The 17,325-nt window shown below is 39.4% G+C and overlaps 1 protein-coding gene across 1 annotated transcript in view; it reads right to left on the reverse strand.

Moving 5' to 3' along the window:
- Window positions 1–16,324, reverse strand: part of LOC135478074 (formin-like protein) — a 56,865-nt gene extending 40,541 nt beyond the window's left edge. The window contains 1 exon segment of the mRNA XM_064758344.1: window positions 16,068–16,324. The gene's annotated coding sequence lies outside the window, so the exon portion shown is untranslated.
- Window positions 16,325–17,325: the final 1,001 nt, after the last annotated feature.

The raw sequence follows: 17,325 nt of genomic DNA on the forward strand, positions 1-17,325 counted from the left end.
CGTAATAAAAGCTTTCCTAGAAATGTAATATCGCCTCATAACAGAGACAGACAGAGGGCAAGCGGTACCGGTACCTATATCAGTCTTGTGATCGGCTTTCAGCCATGACTGCGAATGGCCCTGGGTTTCCCCCGGGCTCTGCCCGGTTTCCTCCCAGCATAATGCTTGCTGCCGTGGTATAAGTGAAGTATTGTTGAGTATGGCGCAAAACACCAATCAAATAAATAAATGAATAAACGTAACCAAGAGACTCAATAGTATGACTGCAGTAATGTTCAAAGGGACTACTGATCTGAACACAACCGTGCGTTTCGATGTCCGAAAGCAACTTACCGAAGGTCAAGGGTTTCCAACGGGAACCTAATCTACACTTTTAAGACCAAATTGGTTTGTGCTACATGTACATGCCTTTCCCACAAAAATCATAACATATATTATTCACCTAAAAGGGTTACGAAACTGTTTGTACCCGAGAGTTACTTCCCCTTGAACACTCAACATTTTATGTTGACCAGACGTTTGTTTTCTTTCTTGGGGCCAAAAGTCGATTTCATCACCATTTGGAGCATATAATAATTCAGTGCATCTCCTTAGAACGGGCCGGTGCCAATACCTTCACATGTATGAACTGTATATAATGCTGCCTCACTGCCTTGTCACTAACGCCCCACCCACATACACATTTGGCCACGCCTATAGAATGTATGCTACACGGCGTTAACCGGCACAGTCCTATTCTCTTCTTCCAAGAAAAGTAGGTAGGAATCTTAGAGTTGTGAGAAAAGGGTAACATCTAAATAATACATACCTGGACAAACTGTACACTGCATACCTAGCATAATCTAAAAATAAGTTTTAATGCATGACAATTTACAGAGGTCAGTACTAAGCTAATCAATAAAGTGTATTAGTTCAGTTCATGTGAGTTCGCGGAAGAACCCAAAGTACATGTAGTAATACACCCCAAAGATGAAACATATACGTAAGCTTCATCCAATGAAAAGACCAAAATCGGAAACAAATCACCATTAATTATTTTTTATTAACTTATTTCTTGGTCTGATTAAAATGAACTTTGATTCTTTAGTTTATGAATCATACCGATGAGTTGGGGTCCGTTCTTACATGTTTACATTTAGGGTAAAATCCCTGCAGATTTTTTATTATTAGTATGAAATCAACACCTAATATTTTCAGAAAAAGGATTTAAAGAACAATTTATATTAATATAAAGATGCAAATCAAAATATGAGTCCCTGTAACCTTGTCCAAAGGGCTCGCTTGTTCGAATCCAGCTCTCGCTGTTTCGTCCGCGCCTACAGAAGTCCGGAGGTTTGCCAATTATCCAGTTTACGAGCAATCCAGAGTCCTCTACTCATAAACCTGATCGAAGCCATATAACCAAAAAACTACTAGAGTATAGAGTTAAACACCAGTACAAAATAAATCACACTAGTATAATTAAATACGTCAATAAACGCGGTCTTACATGCAGGAAGGCGACGTTAAAAGTAAAGTGTTGTTCTCCGTGACAGAGATCGAACAGTGGTTTTGTGGCACAAAGTAAAATGGTGTAAAAGGAAAATGAATATTATGTGGTTATATATATATATATATATATATATATAATGGATTATCAACATACCACATGTGATCGAGCCATGAAAAGATTATTTTTTAATAATTTCTGCATATAGTCATATTCATATGAAAACAGAAATAGGTCTGCCAAGTGGTAACCTTTTTGGGTTACCTTTGGATTGTTGATAAATGTTATCATCTAATTTCAAATAGATATAATATTGATGAGAAATTCAGTAAATACTTCAATGACCAATGGAACATTTCACGAATAGTAACCTTTATAAATAGTAGAACTAACGAGGGCCTTGTTGGTTTTGACGTCAATGCAACGGCGATCTGGTTTAGTGAACACCGATTCGATTATCCACGACAGCCCATGCTGGTTTCCTCTCCAGCCGTAAGAGAGAAGGTCTTCCAGCAGCCTGTGGATGGTCGTGGGTTTCCCCACGGCGGGTTCAATCCGGGCATGGGCAGGGAATTAGTGAATTCTCTTGTCTTTCACCATTAAGAAAAAGTTGATTGGTGGTTTGCAACGGGGCATCCAGTTTCCTCCACCCCTAAAATTGGCCGCCATGAAAAAATATCACTAAATGAAGAGGAAATAAAATGCACATCATGTATCACTAAAGGAAAACGAACGCAAAGGTATCACTATAGGAAAGCGAATTAAAAGGTATCTCTAAAGGAATGCGAACTGAAAAGTATCGCTAATGGAAAGCGAACTGAAAAATATCACGAAAGAAAAGCGAACTGAAAAGTACCACTAAAGGAAAGCGAATGGAAAGGTATCACTAAAGGAATGCTAACTGAAAAAGTGTCATTAAAGGAAAGCGAATGGAAAGGTATCACTGAAGGAAAGCGAATTAAAAGGTATCACTAAAGAAAAGCGACTTGAAAAGTGTCACTAAAGGAATGCGAAAAGTGCCATTAAAGGGCAGCAAATTGAAAGGTATCACTGTAGGAAGGCCAATTATAAAGCATCGCTGAAGCTAATTGAAACGTATATTGTGTGAAGGAAAACGTATGGAAATGGGTCAGTAATACGAGGCAAATTCAAAAGTCCCAGTCAATAGATGGTTTGCAATGGCAGCCACCTTTGAGGTAAGTTTGTGTATTGCACACTGGGTGTCTATTGTTAGAGGTGTCATAAGCTGGGCAGAGGCCCGTGGCATACAACCACTATTGTAGTCTGGTTCCCTGACGTATTCTGCATACCTTGAATGTGAAGCGATTAGCGTCATCTGACGTCAGGGGCAAGGAATCAGCCAACCATTATTGTAGCCTGGTTCCCTGACGTATTCTGCATACCTTGGATGTGAAGCGATTAGCGTCATCTGACGTAAGGCGCAGGGAACCAGCCAACCATTATTGTAGTCTGGTTTCCTGACGTATTCTGCGTACCTTGGATGTGAAGCGATTAGCGTCATCTGACGTCAGGGGCAGGGAACCAGCCAACTATTATTGTAGCCTGGTTCCCTGACCTGACGTATTCTGCATACCTTGGATGTGAAGCGATTAGCGTCATCTGACGTCAGGAGCAGGGAGCCAGCCAACCACAATTGTAGTCTGGTTCCCTGACGTATTCTGCATACCTTGAATGTGAAGCGATTAGCGTCATCTGACGTCGGGCGCAGGGAACCAGACAGCCATTATTGTAGTCTGGTTCCCTGACGTATTCTGCGTACCTTGGATGTGAAGCGATTAGCGTCATCTGACGTCAGGAGCAGGGAACCAGCCAGCCATTATTGTAGTCTGGTTCCCTGACGTATTCTCCGTACATCGGATGTGAAGCGATTAGCGTCATCTGACGTCAGGGGCAAGGAATCAGCCAACCATTATTGTAGTCTGGTTCCCTTACGTATTCGGCGTGCCTTGGATGTGAAGCGATTAGCGTCATCTGACGTCAGGGGCAGGGAACCAGCCAACTATTATTGTAGTCTGGTTTCCTGACGTATTCTGCGTACCTCGGATGTGAAGCGATTAGCGTCATCTGACGTCAGGAGCCGGGAACCAGCCAACTATAATTGTAGTCCGGTTTCCTGACGTATTGTTCGTCCCTTGGATGTGAAGCGCATAGTGTCATCTTACCTCAGGAGCAGGGAGCCAGCCAACTATTATTGTAATCTTGACGAATTCTGCGTGCCTTAGGTGTGAAGCGATTAGCTTCATCTGAAGCAGCCAAATATTATTGTAGTCTGGTTCCCTGACGCATTCTTCGTGCCTTGGATGTGAAGCAATTAGCGTCATCTGAAGCAGCCAACTATTATTGATCACATTTACTATAACATGGGCGACTAAGAAACGTTTCACAAAAAGTTATTTAGAGTAGAGGGACGATGGAAAAAAATGAGCGGATGAACATTTGGGAACTTTCTACAGGAAAGTTCATTTGTGCCTCTGTAACACAGTGAGACAGGTGATCGGTAAATTTATGGAAACAATGGTTTCGTAACATTTTCTGCAAAGTCACATGGTACAGAAGGGCTGTTTCTACCTTTAACGACACATTACACAGTTACTCTATTACAAAGTGGTATAGCAAATTAAGAGAGGCGAATCATAGTACTGGCTAGTTATGAAAAATAAAACACTCACAAAATAACTGTAACTCGCAATCAGTTATAATAATACACAGATTTCTGCCAAAAACATCATTGGTGGGTGGGGGGGGGGGGAATACATATTCATGTAGCCTACATAAGGCTACTTAATTCATGTATGAAAACCCATATACACCGACTATGACACTTTCGTATATCTGAACGCACTAGTTGTGAATTATGAAATATTTTCAGATCCGACCTTTATCACATAGTATATACAGACGATATGAATGGCTTCTCTGTATTTCGGAGTGCCTATGCACTCTGTGGCCCATGCGAGTAACTGATTTGCTGTCTGGATGATCATCCGAGCTGCTTACGCAGGCCGACATGAATATGGACTTCAGGTGTCAGCACGTGTGTGCCCTGCATGCATACTATGAAAACATGGCCTTGTTTGCAACCGCTCGCCAATCAAAAAGATGCTTCTTTAACAAAAAAGAAAAAATAGTTTTGGTGATAAATTGCTTTTTGATCATGGTACATCGTTAACGTTTTTAATACTTCTTTAAATCCATTGGCTATCACTGGCACACTTCGTTGTGAAGGTCAAAACTGAGGAATATGGTATTATAGCTAGCTTCTAAATAGAGTAGGATATATATATATATATATATATATATATATATATATATATATATATATATATATATATATATATATATGCATACACAAACACACACACGCAGAGAAGAAGTAGATAAACATCCTAGCAACTTCTCCCTGAACTCAGTTCCATTATATACATGCAGCCAGATGAAGAACCGCGGCACTTTTTACGTACTCACTTATCGCTAATTAGATCTATACAAATATCTATACACAGACATTCAGACGTTCTTATACCAGCCGTCAATCAAAATGGTCGTTCCGAGTCAGTAATCGTAAAGCCAATTCCCAAAACGACGTCTACACAAATCAACAAAGAATTAAGAAAGTATATAACGTACGACATTAGAAGGGAATAATGGAAAGAGAAGCAGTCAACAGTTCCCAGTGATGTTTGAAATACACAAGGATTTTTCTGAGCGAATGAATGAAATCAGTATTCAAATCGTGTACCATGCCAGTATATAAGTTGTCAGTGATTGCAGCTGTTCGTATATCCAAAGTGGCGATGTAACTCCACACGTTGAATATACGTTCCCTAGCCTTGGGTTAGGCGGACTTAGACACAATCATGAAGCAGAGCGCTATAGATTCGGAACGCACTGTCCATATTTACTTATATTAAATACAATAATAACTTATGGCCTTGTATGAAATCGTCACACAACATACAGGATCTAACAAATGCTATAAAGCGAGGATATGTACACGACATATGCAGGACCCTTCAATATATTGCTGTCCAAGTAAGGATATAATTGGAAATATCCCCCTTCAAGAAGTTGTGGTAAAACGTTTGAAAACGTTTTGGTCAGATAAGATGTGGCATCTGGAAAGTATGTTGTTCCTTTAAATCCAAGAAAGGTGGATATATATCTTTGGCAGCCTATATATGGATTTTTTTTTTACCGTCATAGCAGATCATTGATATATACCGCAAGATATTTCCCCAAAACACTGGAATGAATTTGACCGGACCAAATAACAGCGAACGGGTTAATGTTCCTTGCCAGGTACCTGACAAGATTGACGGGCTTGACAGCATGCAGACTATTATTGATATACAGATGATTGTGGGTTTCACAGGGGCTCAGCAAGGATTTCTCCCACCATAATGTTGGCGGCCGTCGTCTAAGAGCAATCAAATAAATAAATAAATAAATAAATAGGTAAATAAATATTTATTTGATTGGTGTTTTACGGCGTATACTCAAGAATATTTCACTTTAACAACAGCGACCAGCATTAAGGTGCGTGGGAAGCAGGCAGAACGAGGAGAAAACCCAATACCATCCACCCAAGACCAAGTTGCTGGCAAACGTATGTCCGGAGAGGAATTAAGCCAGCGCAAGATACATGAACTTGAACTAACATCGACCGCATTATTGAGATGTTCCCGGGTCATTGTGCTGCGCATCATGTTTACCATGCACTCGGCCTTGTATAGGGTAAATGAGTTTTGGTGACTCATGTCACACCGACTCTTAAGTTGGCAGTCACGGATTCATTAAAGGAAAAGAGAACAAATAATACTACCTGTGCAATTTGGGAAGAGGGGTGGAAACAGACCTAAACAGCCACCAACAGTTTTCCAGACATGCTTGGTAACTATAAATACACTACAATTCACATACGAGGCCATGGGATGCGCCATGTTAGAGAAACCGGAAACACAATATCGCCTCGTCCGTACCACACGCACATATCGTTATAGGTTACACATGTGCAATTGGGAGCAAGGTTTGCCTCCGAAGTGAACAGAGATGGAGCACTGATTGGATAATACTGTCACATTAACGTTATAAGTTGTGGATTCATTAAATATTTCCCCCTAGTTAAACTACATCAGCGTTTCTTTTCACTTTTGGATAGAGCGGAAAACTTTTTGGCCGAGCAGTATGCGATATCTGGGTTATGTCATCACAAAAATAAAATGCGATATCTGGGTTATGTCAACACAAAAACAGAATGTGATATCTCGGTTATCGATGCATATATATACTTTTGGTCTGGTGCACTCAAAACATTAATCTGTCAAATTTAACACAAAGTCTGTTGTCTGATTGATGTTAGAATGTGTTATTATTATAACACAATATTCTGTCATATTCAACATAATGTTGAATTAACAGAATATTTGGGTTATATTTAACAGAACAATCTGCTGCAATAACAAAATATATCTATTATATCTGAATATATCAGACATTCTGTTCAATTTAACAGATTATTTTCTGAGAGTGTTTTCTTTCCTTTTAAATGTATCAAGTCGATAAATTTTAAGGTAAAAAGGATCGCTTGACTGAACCTTTGAAAGGAAGATTTTCATATCCTGGTGGAAACTCGGGTGATAAAATTGCCTTGTTCGCTTTTCTCCAGCCCGTGAAATGAAGGAGAAACGCTTGGTGGAGATTTTATTTGCAGTCAATAACCAGCCCTGAAACATGCTGAGGCTACTTGAATGTTTATTTCATTGGTCAAAATAAATGAAGTTCAAGTTGAGGTTTCTGGTATTATATGAGTTTCCATCTGGATGAAAATATTTTCACCTAGAGGAGGAAACGTCTTCACCCACAAGATTAAGTGTCTTCATCTGCAGGATTAAGTGTCTTCAATTACAGGAGGAAACGTATTCACCTACAGGATTAAATGTCTCCACCTAGCAGGAAATGTCCTCACTTATAGGATAAAGCGTCTTCACCTTCATGAGGAAACGTCTTCACTTACATGAGGAAACGTCTTCACCTACATGAGGAAACGTCTTCACCTACAGGGGCACGTTTCCACCCAGATTAAACTATTTCTAACCACATGAGAACTTTCATCCATGAAGGTAAGAACTATTTTCATGCAGGTTAGAACTTTTTTCACATACAGGCGAAAACTTATTCATCCAGATAAGCCTAAATGAAATATTGTGAACTAAATTCATACATGTGAATGATACATACAATATATATATATATAATATATATATATATATATATAATATATATATATATATATATATATATATATATATATATATGTACGTATGTATGTATGTACGTATGTATGTATGTATGTATATATATATATATATATATATATATATATATATATATATATATATATATATATTGTATGTATCATTCACATGTATGAATTTAGTGATAAATTCTGTTTTAGTGATAAGCAATACACACGATTCTCTGGTCACCTTTTGCAGCAACAGATTGCAGGTAATTCACGAGAACGTTTGTACCCAACCCAAAAATCAGTGACATACATGTTGGGTTTATTTGCGAGTGCAGAAACCTGAATGTTGGGGAATACATGTATAGTATGCTTTTGCGATTGAACAAAAGACTATCATGCTTACACATACATCCCTATTTACGATAATGACAAATGCACATACCCTCATTAGGATTTGTCATTATAGTTTCAAATCCGTGCTTTCGGCAAAGCTTCCAACCGAATAAAGAATACTAAATCTACATTATGTAGTTCTACATTCAGAATTTCAGAATACAACATTTGCACAATCATCAAAAACTTACCGACTATGAATTATCCGTACTGTACGCATGTAGTATCATCTATGTTGCGTACACAACCCACCAGTAAATCAATATATAGCAGCTTATACAAACCGCTAATGGCGTATGTAGACCCTATATGTACATGCATAAGCAAATACAGATCAGCTAAGGTCGACGATCATAGGCTATGATTTTCTATTTATCCATCGTCAGTTGTAAATAGCCACTGACTAATTAATTATTCCGTTTGTAAATGCCTATAAACGTCTACAAGCAGATGCTTTATAGACAGTGATGAATACTGGCCCACCGTCCTACACGTATATGTGGTCCGTTATTCAGACGAGGTATGGGCTATAATAAATGCATGATAGTATATACATACTGCTTCCATCCACTCGTGCGCCCTGTGTGTGGGGTTTTTTTAGTGAATCTTCTGATAATGGCTGATTATTGATGAGTTATTTCAGGCAAAACGGGGACAAAGCGGGTCTGTCCGATCAACTGATTATGGTAAAGGGCAATATCAGAAGCATAACCGAAAGTTAAGTGTTGTGATCCATCTGAAACATTCCCGTGGAAACGGGTTTTTTACAGGCCTTGACAGACAGTGCTAACTGGCTCAGTGGGCTGCATTGGCAGGGAAGGGAAGGGAAGGGTGGCAGGGAAGGGAAGGGTGGCAGGGAAGGGAAGGGAAGGGTGGAAGGGAAGGGAAGGGAAGGTGGAAGGCAAGGGAAGGGTGGAAGGGAAGGGGGCAGGGAAGGGGGCAGGGGGCAGGGAAAGGGGGCAGGGTAGGGGGGAGGGAAGGGGGCAGGGTAGGGGGGAGGGAAGGGGGCAGGGTAGGGGGGAGGGAAGGGGGGAAGGAGGAAAGGGGGCAGGGAATGAGGGAAAGGGGCAGGGAAGGGGGGCAAGGAAGGGGGCAGGGAAGGGGGGCAATGACCACCGAGGTCGTGGGCTCGAATCCAGCTCTCGCTGTCTCAGCAAAATTAGGGTTCTTAAATGAAAATATTTATTTGACCTTTTTGTTATGCCTTATTTAAGAATATTTATGTGAATCTTATGGCTAGAGGAAAATAAACCCTGGAAACCAACGCCCTTGGCCAGATACCAGACATAAAAATCAAACACGAATCAGCGAGCGTTGTATTCCAACCCGCGATATCACTAGTAAACTGCCGTTGAATACTGCCAGACTGACCCTGCGAAGGTCTATATAGATGTTATAAATAAAACACATACACGCGGTCTGTGAACGCCTCTTAATCAAATTCGCACCTTCAAGTATATATACGTATGTTTTAACTCCTCAGCCAAGCAAACACAAACCGGACATATTTCTTCACCTGACTAAGTGAACATGTGATAGTCGACCCGCCACTGTGACCACAGCCTACAGTGTAAAGGCATGCATAGTTTCAAAATCGCCTCTGAGAAGAGGAAATATATACTGAATTACAAAGAACCCTCTGACATTAACGTCTGTGGAAACCAGATCATGCCCCCGGCTTTTTTTACGGACGATGTTTAAGAAGGTACATGCATGTTTTTATATCTGTGGCAATGCGAGGTAGGGTTGATCTAATTTGACAACCCTATAAATTTCAACAGCACTTATTTATTGCATATATATCTCCTGTGCGAAACCACTGGGGTTTTTTTTCTTCTGTTTTGTCTTCTGCATTTGAAGGATAATATAGACATAATACTTAACGTCGATGATTTATACCCATGTCGGAGCTAAAAAGTGTGATACATGAAGATTTTAAACAAGTACGAGGAAAAATAGAAAAGTATATCTTTTTATAATTAGGATTAATTATGATCAAAAGTTACTGTAAGGTGTTTTGTGCTACACAGCTTGATACACGTGTAACCATCAGCTGATATAATTAGCATGAACGCTCTGTTCAGCTCCTTGTATTCTACGAGGTACATTTTAGTGTATATAACATATCATTAGCTGTGAAACAGGACAACATGCATTTGGTTTATCACGTATATTATACCATCAAAAACTATCTTTCCTTACATCTGCTCCCCGAATTAATCCGCAATTGGAAATGGATCAATCCGTTATCAGTACCGGATCAATTTGTTACTTGGATTCGTTTGATTGACGAAAATGCAATCTGTCATCAGGCAAGGAACAGCTTTAACGGATTATGTTTTGGAAGGTATTTAATGTGCATAGTTTTATGGAAAGCTTAGATTGGGTTACCGCTCTGCATGTGCAAGGTAGACCAACCCAAAGGTACTTTCATATATTATTATCACGTGCAAAATTTATGTTACTATACAATTGATCAATAATATCGCGTGTACGAATCCCGCTCTGATTCTGTCAAGGTTCTGGGTAACTATGTTTGCCAGACACCTGGAGAAGAAGTCCGGGTTAATTACCTTCAGTAATAAAAGCATTTGATATTACATTGATCAGTGTTTTACGCCATACTCAAGAATATTTCACTTTTACGAAGGCCACCAGCAAGTATACGGCGTTAACTAACAATCACATAAATACGTAAATAGATTATTGGTTCTGTAATGTTTTCAATCTCTGCAAACTAATGTGAGCAATATGCCAGTCCAAAGACTACAAATGAACTTTTTTATACATAAATAGCACATTAACGCAGCCTATATATTACTAAAATAAAACATATAGACCCTACATATAATTCAATTAACTCAAATTGCTCATTACCAGGCTAAGGTGTCTGTACTTGGCGTACCTAAAAGAGACGGAAGTAATTCGGCATACAGTGTGCAATGGTTTCTGACAGCACAGCGTAATGGGCTATAAACAGTACACCTGCATACACGTAATTAGCTCGAGCGAGGAATTTGCCAGACAGCAACTACACAATCTAGTTCCGAGAATCACGTATACATACACTTCACTTCACTTCACGCAAAGCCTCTGTAACAAATTGACGCCATTTGCCATTTTCGATTTCAGGCAATGATTCGGGTATGTGATAAACGGTATAGAGTTGTCCCCCTTGGTGTCACAGTCGCTATTTCAGGTCACATCGCCACTGTTCCTCATTGGAGGCTGACAAAAGCTAGAGCATAACGCCCCTAACAGTTACATGTGCTGGCTATATATACTTCGTCCCAGGAAATAAGCCACTGGTAATGTTTTTAGAGGAGTAAAGGAATTCTAACAAAAAATTCTTACAAGCCAAACCATATACATGTTATAAATATATAAGCAAGAACAAGCCAGTAACTATGCCCAGGTTGCATCTTGGTGTAAGCAGTGGATCTGCCACTGGCAAGTTGCATGCTAAGTAAAAAAAAACCTCCCAGTAGCAAAAACATTTCTTTATCGTTCTGCAGTCATACTACAGCTCAAACGCATATAGCTCAACCACATATACCTAAAAAATTATGAATTGTTTGAAAAATCGAAAATTCATTTCAACGAAATCGTACTTCCGAGTATCATCCAATGATATATTATGTCATATTCAGATAGATAAAACTTCTTTAAAGTAAAGACAAAAGATTTAACTTAATTCTAGTTATAAAATGGGTAGGTATTCGATTTATTACATGCTTCGTGTTCACAGTTGATTACTTTGAATGTTGTTCAGAGCCATACTCAAGAATTATCGACTTTTGCAAAGTTACTGGCAAACTTTCCTTGGCACGTTTGACGTATGGATTTATCTACGATATTTGTAGACAAGTGTTTTTTAGCGAACATCAGATGTACGCCCCAACGTGCGACATTGACAACTTATCAACAAGGCGACACGTGCAATGTGAACATGGGAATCTAGAAATTCCGTCCAAGGCTAGGTTTGAACCTACATCTCATAAGACGGTGGATCGGGTTCGCATACTTTACCACTGCTCCCGCCTGTTACTGATGTTTGGGGTCCGATTTTTAGACTGCTACAGCTATAAACTGTCCTTGGATCCAATGGCTCACAGGAACAAAGACTGTACGTGTTATTTCGAAGAAATTTTCATACAAGGAAAGAAGCAGTGAGGAGTGAGATTCGAACTCCCCTAATGGGTGGCTAGGGGTCGCATAGCCCTGAGATCAGTTAGACATGTTCCCAGTTTAGCTTCCACATTAATCAAGTATTTCTGAAAGCTAAGCTGGTAAGAATGAAACAGATCTCAAATCTCGGGGCCGCAATGCATGGAGAAAATCACCACTAGGCCTAATAATGAACATATCCATATCACAGTTCAGATCGCCAACTAGTTAAACAAAATCTAAAATCTAATTGTCAAAGACCAATTTCATTAATACAATCAGCAACTGACGGGTTAATTGAACCTACACAGGCGTATATATCTGTGTCCACAGTCCAAATTAATGCCGTTATTCGTGACCACACATACATGCTAAATTTTCATATATGATCACTGCAACGCAAGCTTTGTTTCTCAATCATCTTGGGTTATTGACGGCCTTGCAATATGCCTAATAGAGGCATAGAAAACACATAAATTTCAAAAACTTGGACTGAATTTCAGTGCGTATAATTCAATACAGAATAATGCCATTATCTGAATGTAGATAAAATTCGTCTCGTATATACAGTGCCTATAATTATACATACACAAGCCAACATCATATGTAGCTGTGCATACAGTGCATTATGTAACTGAAATGAGGGGTAGATGTACACCAAAATGTGCAAACACCCAGACTTCTTCCGGTGTTCCTGTATGAGCGCAGTGCATCGTGGGATTGACACATGTCCATTCAGTAAGCAACGAGAATATCGCGGAGCTCTTTAGCATTACTTTTCTGGCTGTGAAGGATTATATACCCAAGACTGCTGCTGAATAAAATGATTTATTTATCTGATTGTTGTCCAACACCTTGCTCAGGAATTATGAACAATATGTAATGAGGCAATCGACTTTGTCCAAAAGTCCTCAGGTGAAAAAAAAGTCATACCTGCTCAATGTCCTACATTTTTGAAGTTCCCTTTCACCCCACTTCAAATTCCATAATGCGGGTTTGGGCAATGTCACTAACTCACAGGGGTATGCATGCTACATGTGCATAATGGAAGCACAATTCTGACAATCCAAAAAGCTGTGAATCTTTTCCAATTTTAAGTGTACATGTATAAGGCGTACACGTACACGTAAGGATTAAGACACCAAGCAAAGGAAAGTGTAGAAGGCTGATGAAAGAGACGACTTCCATTAACAACAATCGCAGTATTTATAAAAAAAAAACTATTTGCATTTTATGATCTTGTTATAGACAGTTATAGACTTCAAATGTCTTGTCGGATCGATAGGAAATGCACGATCTACCGAGATTATAACCGATCCACAGTCATGCATAAAGGATAAATGAAAACTCGCGGAAAAAACATATAAGATGATTGATTTAAAAAAAAAGGTATGACCCGATTTCTTTGATGAAATTATTAAAAGTTTTGAAGAAGGGTGATGTTAAAATCAGAAAATAAAAAAGTTATCTCTCCGACATCACACAACGTGTTTGCAAATTGATATGTACGTCTATATATAGCCTCGTCGGCCAAACAACACAGAAAAAGGGGTGTGATATTATATCCGGGTCTTTTTGTAGTTATTTAGAAAAACTATACCCTGTTTAACTTACCTACGCTTTCAATAAAGCCATGCAAAATGAAGACCAAAACCGCATATGAATGGAAATAAAATTGTAAAAGAGTGATGTGTGTACGGATAACACTTTGCATTTTCCTCAGAAATAGTTCTCAGCAATTATAACGTCTGTTCATGAATTAATATATATTCACCTATATATAGCCTCGTCGGCCAAACAACATTATATATATATATATATATATATATATATATATATATATATATATATACAAAACGGGGTGTGATATTACATCCGGGTCTTTCTGTAGCTATTTACAAAACCTATGACCCCCTTCAACTCACGCTTTCAATTAAGCCATGCACAATGTATATTAAAACGCATGTAAATGGAAATAAAATTGAGAAACAGCGATACGTGTACGGAAAATAATTTACATTTTCCTCAGAAATAATTATCTTCTTGGTGTAAAACAACCATATTCACATAAGTGCAGAATGCTTTTTTTAAATTTTTTATTTTTACCTACATATTTGTAATCAAGACAGACACATAGCCCCTATACACAGAATGAATAAGCTTATACTGTATAACCAGAGTAAGACATTTACATCTTCATGCATATCCATGATACATGAAGCTAAGGAGTATTTCTTCCAATATACACGTGTCCAAACTTTTCAACAGAAAAGAAATAAACGGAAAGACCGGGTTTCCTTACACATGACAGTGCGCGAAATACACCATGTGCCCCTCATATATAACTGCCCATTCCCATGCACCCCCACCCGCTGTAAGCCTAACCAATATAAAATCACCATTCGTGGTCTATAGGGATTTAAGGATTATACAAAGAGTAATGTCTACATACGAGTTAAAAAGTGCAAGAATGCAAGGATTTCTGCAAACATATACAATGACGCCAATATTGTAGCATACAAAATGCAAATCTGATGAACTTCCATGCACTGTATATATATTTATGGATAATGAGTGGAAAGTCATAGACGATGCGCAGCATGGAAGTCCATTATGCGAGTAACAAATAAAGAATAAAGACGTTCCTGATACAAAATTTAACTTAAATCTCGTGCGCTTAGGGATGGGGGGGGGGGGGGGATTGGCTTTTGGGTATGGGGAGTTGCAAGGGGTACATATGGTTGGCTTACCTACGAGAAATTATGGGATTAATAAATAAATTATATGTTGATCATAAATTCTTATTTCTATTTGATTTATATTTTACGCCGTACTCAAGAATATTTCACTTATGCGACAGCGGCCAGCATTATGGCGGGAGGAAACCGGCAGAGCCCGAGGAAACCCACAACCATCCGCAGGTTGCTGGTAGACTTTCCAGCGTACGGACGACGGTATTGGTGAGAGGCGCCGCGCTGGCGTGCCACGGAGGCCCCTAAAGGCTTATATGCTTATAATATCTTTGGCAAAAGGCATATTAGATATATTATGTCAGTGGGGCAGTATAAAAGATCACTAATACGGAAGTACATATGGACTCATTAGATACGTATACTCGTGGGCAAGCGTACACGGTCTGAAATCGTAGGTTTCACATCAGGGTTGAACCGTAGGTTCAACAGAATAGACACGTGAAAACAGAGCCTATGTCAGTTAGTTTACCAAATATGCCATGGTTATGAATGTGGTTTCATATGTGGTAATGGCACATGTATATATATATAGGTGTCATACATATATAGACCTGTATATATATATATATATATATATATATATATATATATATATAGGCATGATATATAGAAACAATTATTACTAATCGTGGTTTGAAATGAGTCAATCTTAGATCATCAGAAAGACGCTAATGAGGGTATAGCAGTCACATACTGACCGAATTCAGTACATCATAGGCATATATATATATATATATATATATATATATATATATATATATATATATATATATATATATATCAATGAATCTGATGGTATACACATATTGGTAGAGAACTCGTAAAAATGAAGAGTGAGGTCATCCTAGAGGAAAACAAACCCGACTTTCAAATAGGTTAGCTGGGATCTATGTTTAGCCCAGATGTAGGTTCATAGCGTACCCAGGCGTATATACCAACACACACACACACACAGCATATGGAACAGTTTACATACTGAGTGTATATAGCATATACGTACAAGACGCTGATATTCCTCTCTGCTTGCGCCGAATACGATATTCCAAGCCGTAGCAGCGTCATCGGTGCCAAGTACATTAATATAGTACGACGCGGCCCTGCCCAGGAGCGAGGCAGCAGGCATGACTGTGAGTAGCTTTGAGCCTTCTCTTGTTGGCTTGTCGACAGAGAGGCGCGTTTGTGAGGCAAGCTCGAAGAGTCGGCATCCACTCAGCATTAGCCCGTGCGGAGCGTGCGTTTAGAACGACTCAATCCTGACAGGGAAAACACTACCCCGTTACATGTAACCGACCGTGTTATGCAAATCTCTGATAATACCCCAACATGAATGCTGTAACCCGGAAATAAAAAGGGACTGGAGTTGATATAGTGTGTACATTAGCATTACGCAGTATCCAATAGCTGTAACACCATGATTGGCACGAGCAGTATATATGCATGCAGTACAAAGACAGCACGTTGGCTTGGTTTGCTCGAAGCGAGCAGATGTCGTGAAATCAGGCAGATCTAACAAACGGAACCGTATACTGTACCGATAGGATAACGGATACGTCATTCACTTAATGAGTAAATAGACCCCAAGGCCTATACGGTAAAAACGACATGAAAGAAGCTAAGCCTAATTTGGATTCAAAACCAGGGCAGTACTGATGGCTTTCATCGAATTTCTACGGCGGCTCATCGGAACCAAAGAGGTACAAAGAAAGACGAGAGGATGCTATAGCTGGTTGCTTACCGTCCATGCTGGCGATGTGTCGTGTTCCTAGGCGGTAGCCAAGACTGACTGACAAGACTGGCTAAGACAGAGGGGAAGTGGTAGACAGCTGGGGGTAGAAAACAGCCTACAACTGCCTCCTCTATCCGCTGTCTACTCACTCGCCGACTCTCGCACAGAAATAGACAAGCAGCACGGACGGGACTTAATGAACACTGGGGTCGTAATCAGCCAGATTACTGTCTGTCTGTCCGTTTACCGCTTTCTCTTTGTAGAACAGCATTAGTCACTAGTATTTTGCCCTGTGTAGCTCCCAGCAAATTGCCCCAGGCAGGTCGTTTGCACCTGTCCCCTTTGGTTCCACACACTCATTACAAAATGCAGGGGACCTGTGTAGGCCTATTTCTGATACGTATAATGCAAGTGGTGTTTTCGTTAACATAGCTATATTGCATAAAACTGTGGGGAATTTTGTCCCTCCACGTATAAATTTCAGATTTATGGGAAATCTATAATTTCGTTGAAATGCTACAAAATTCAAATT

This window comes from Liolophura sinensis, chromosome 11, assembly GCF_032854445.1.
Source record: "Liolophura sinensis isolate JHLJ2023 chromosome 11, CUHK_Ljap_v2, whole genome shotgun sequence".
In the NCBI taxonomy this organism is placed as follows: Eukaryota; Metazoa; Mollusca; class Polyplacophora; order Chitonida; family Chitonidae; genus Liolophura; species Liolophura sinensis.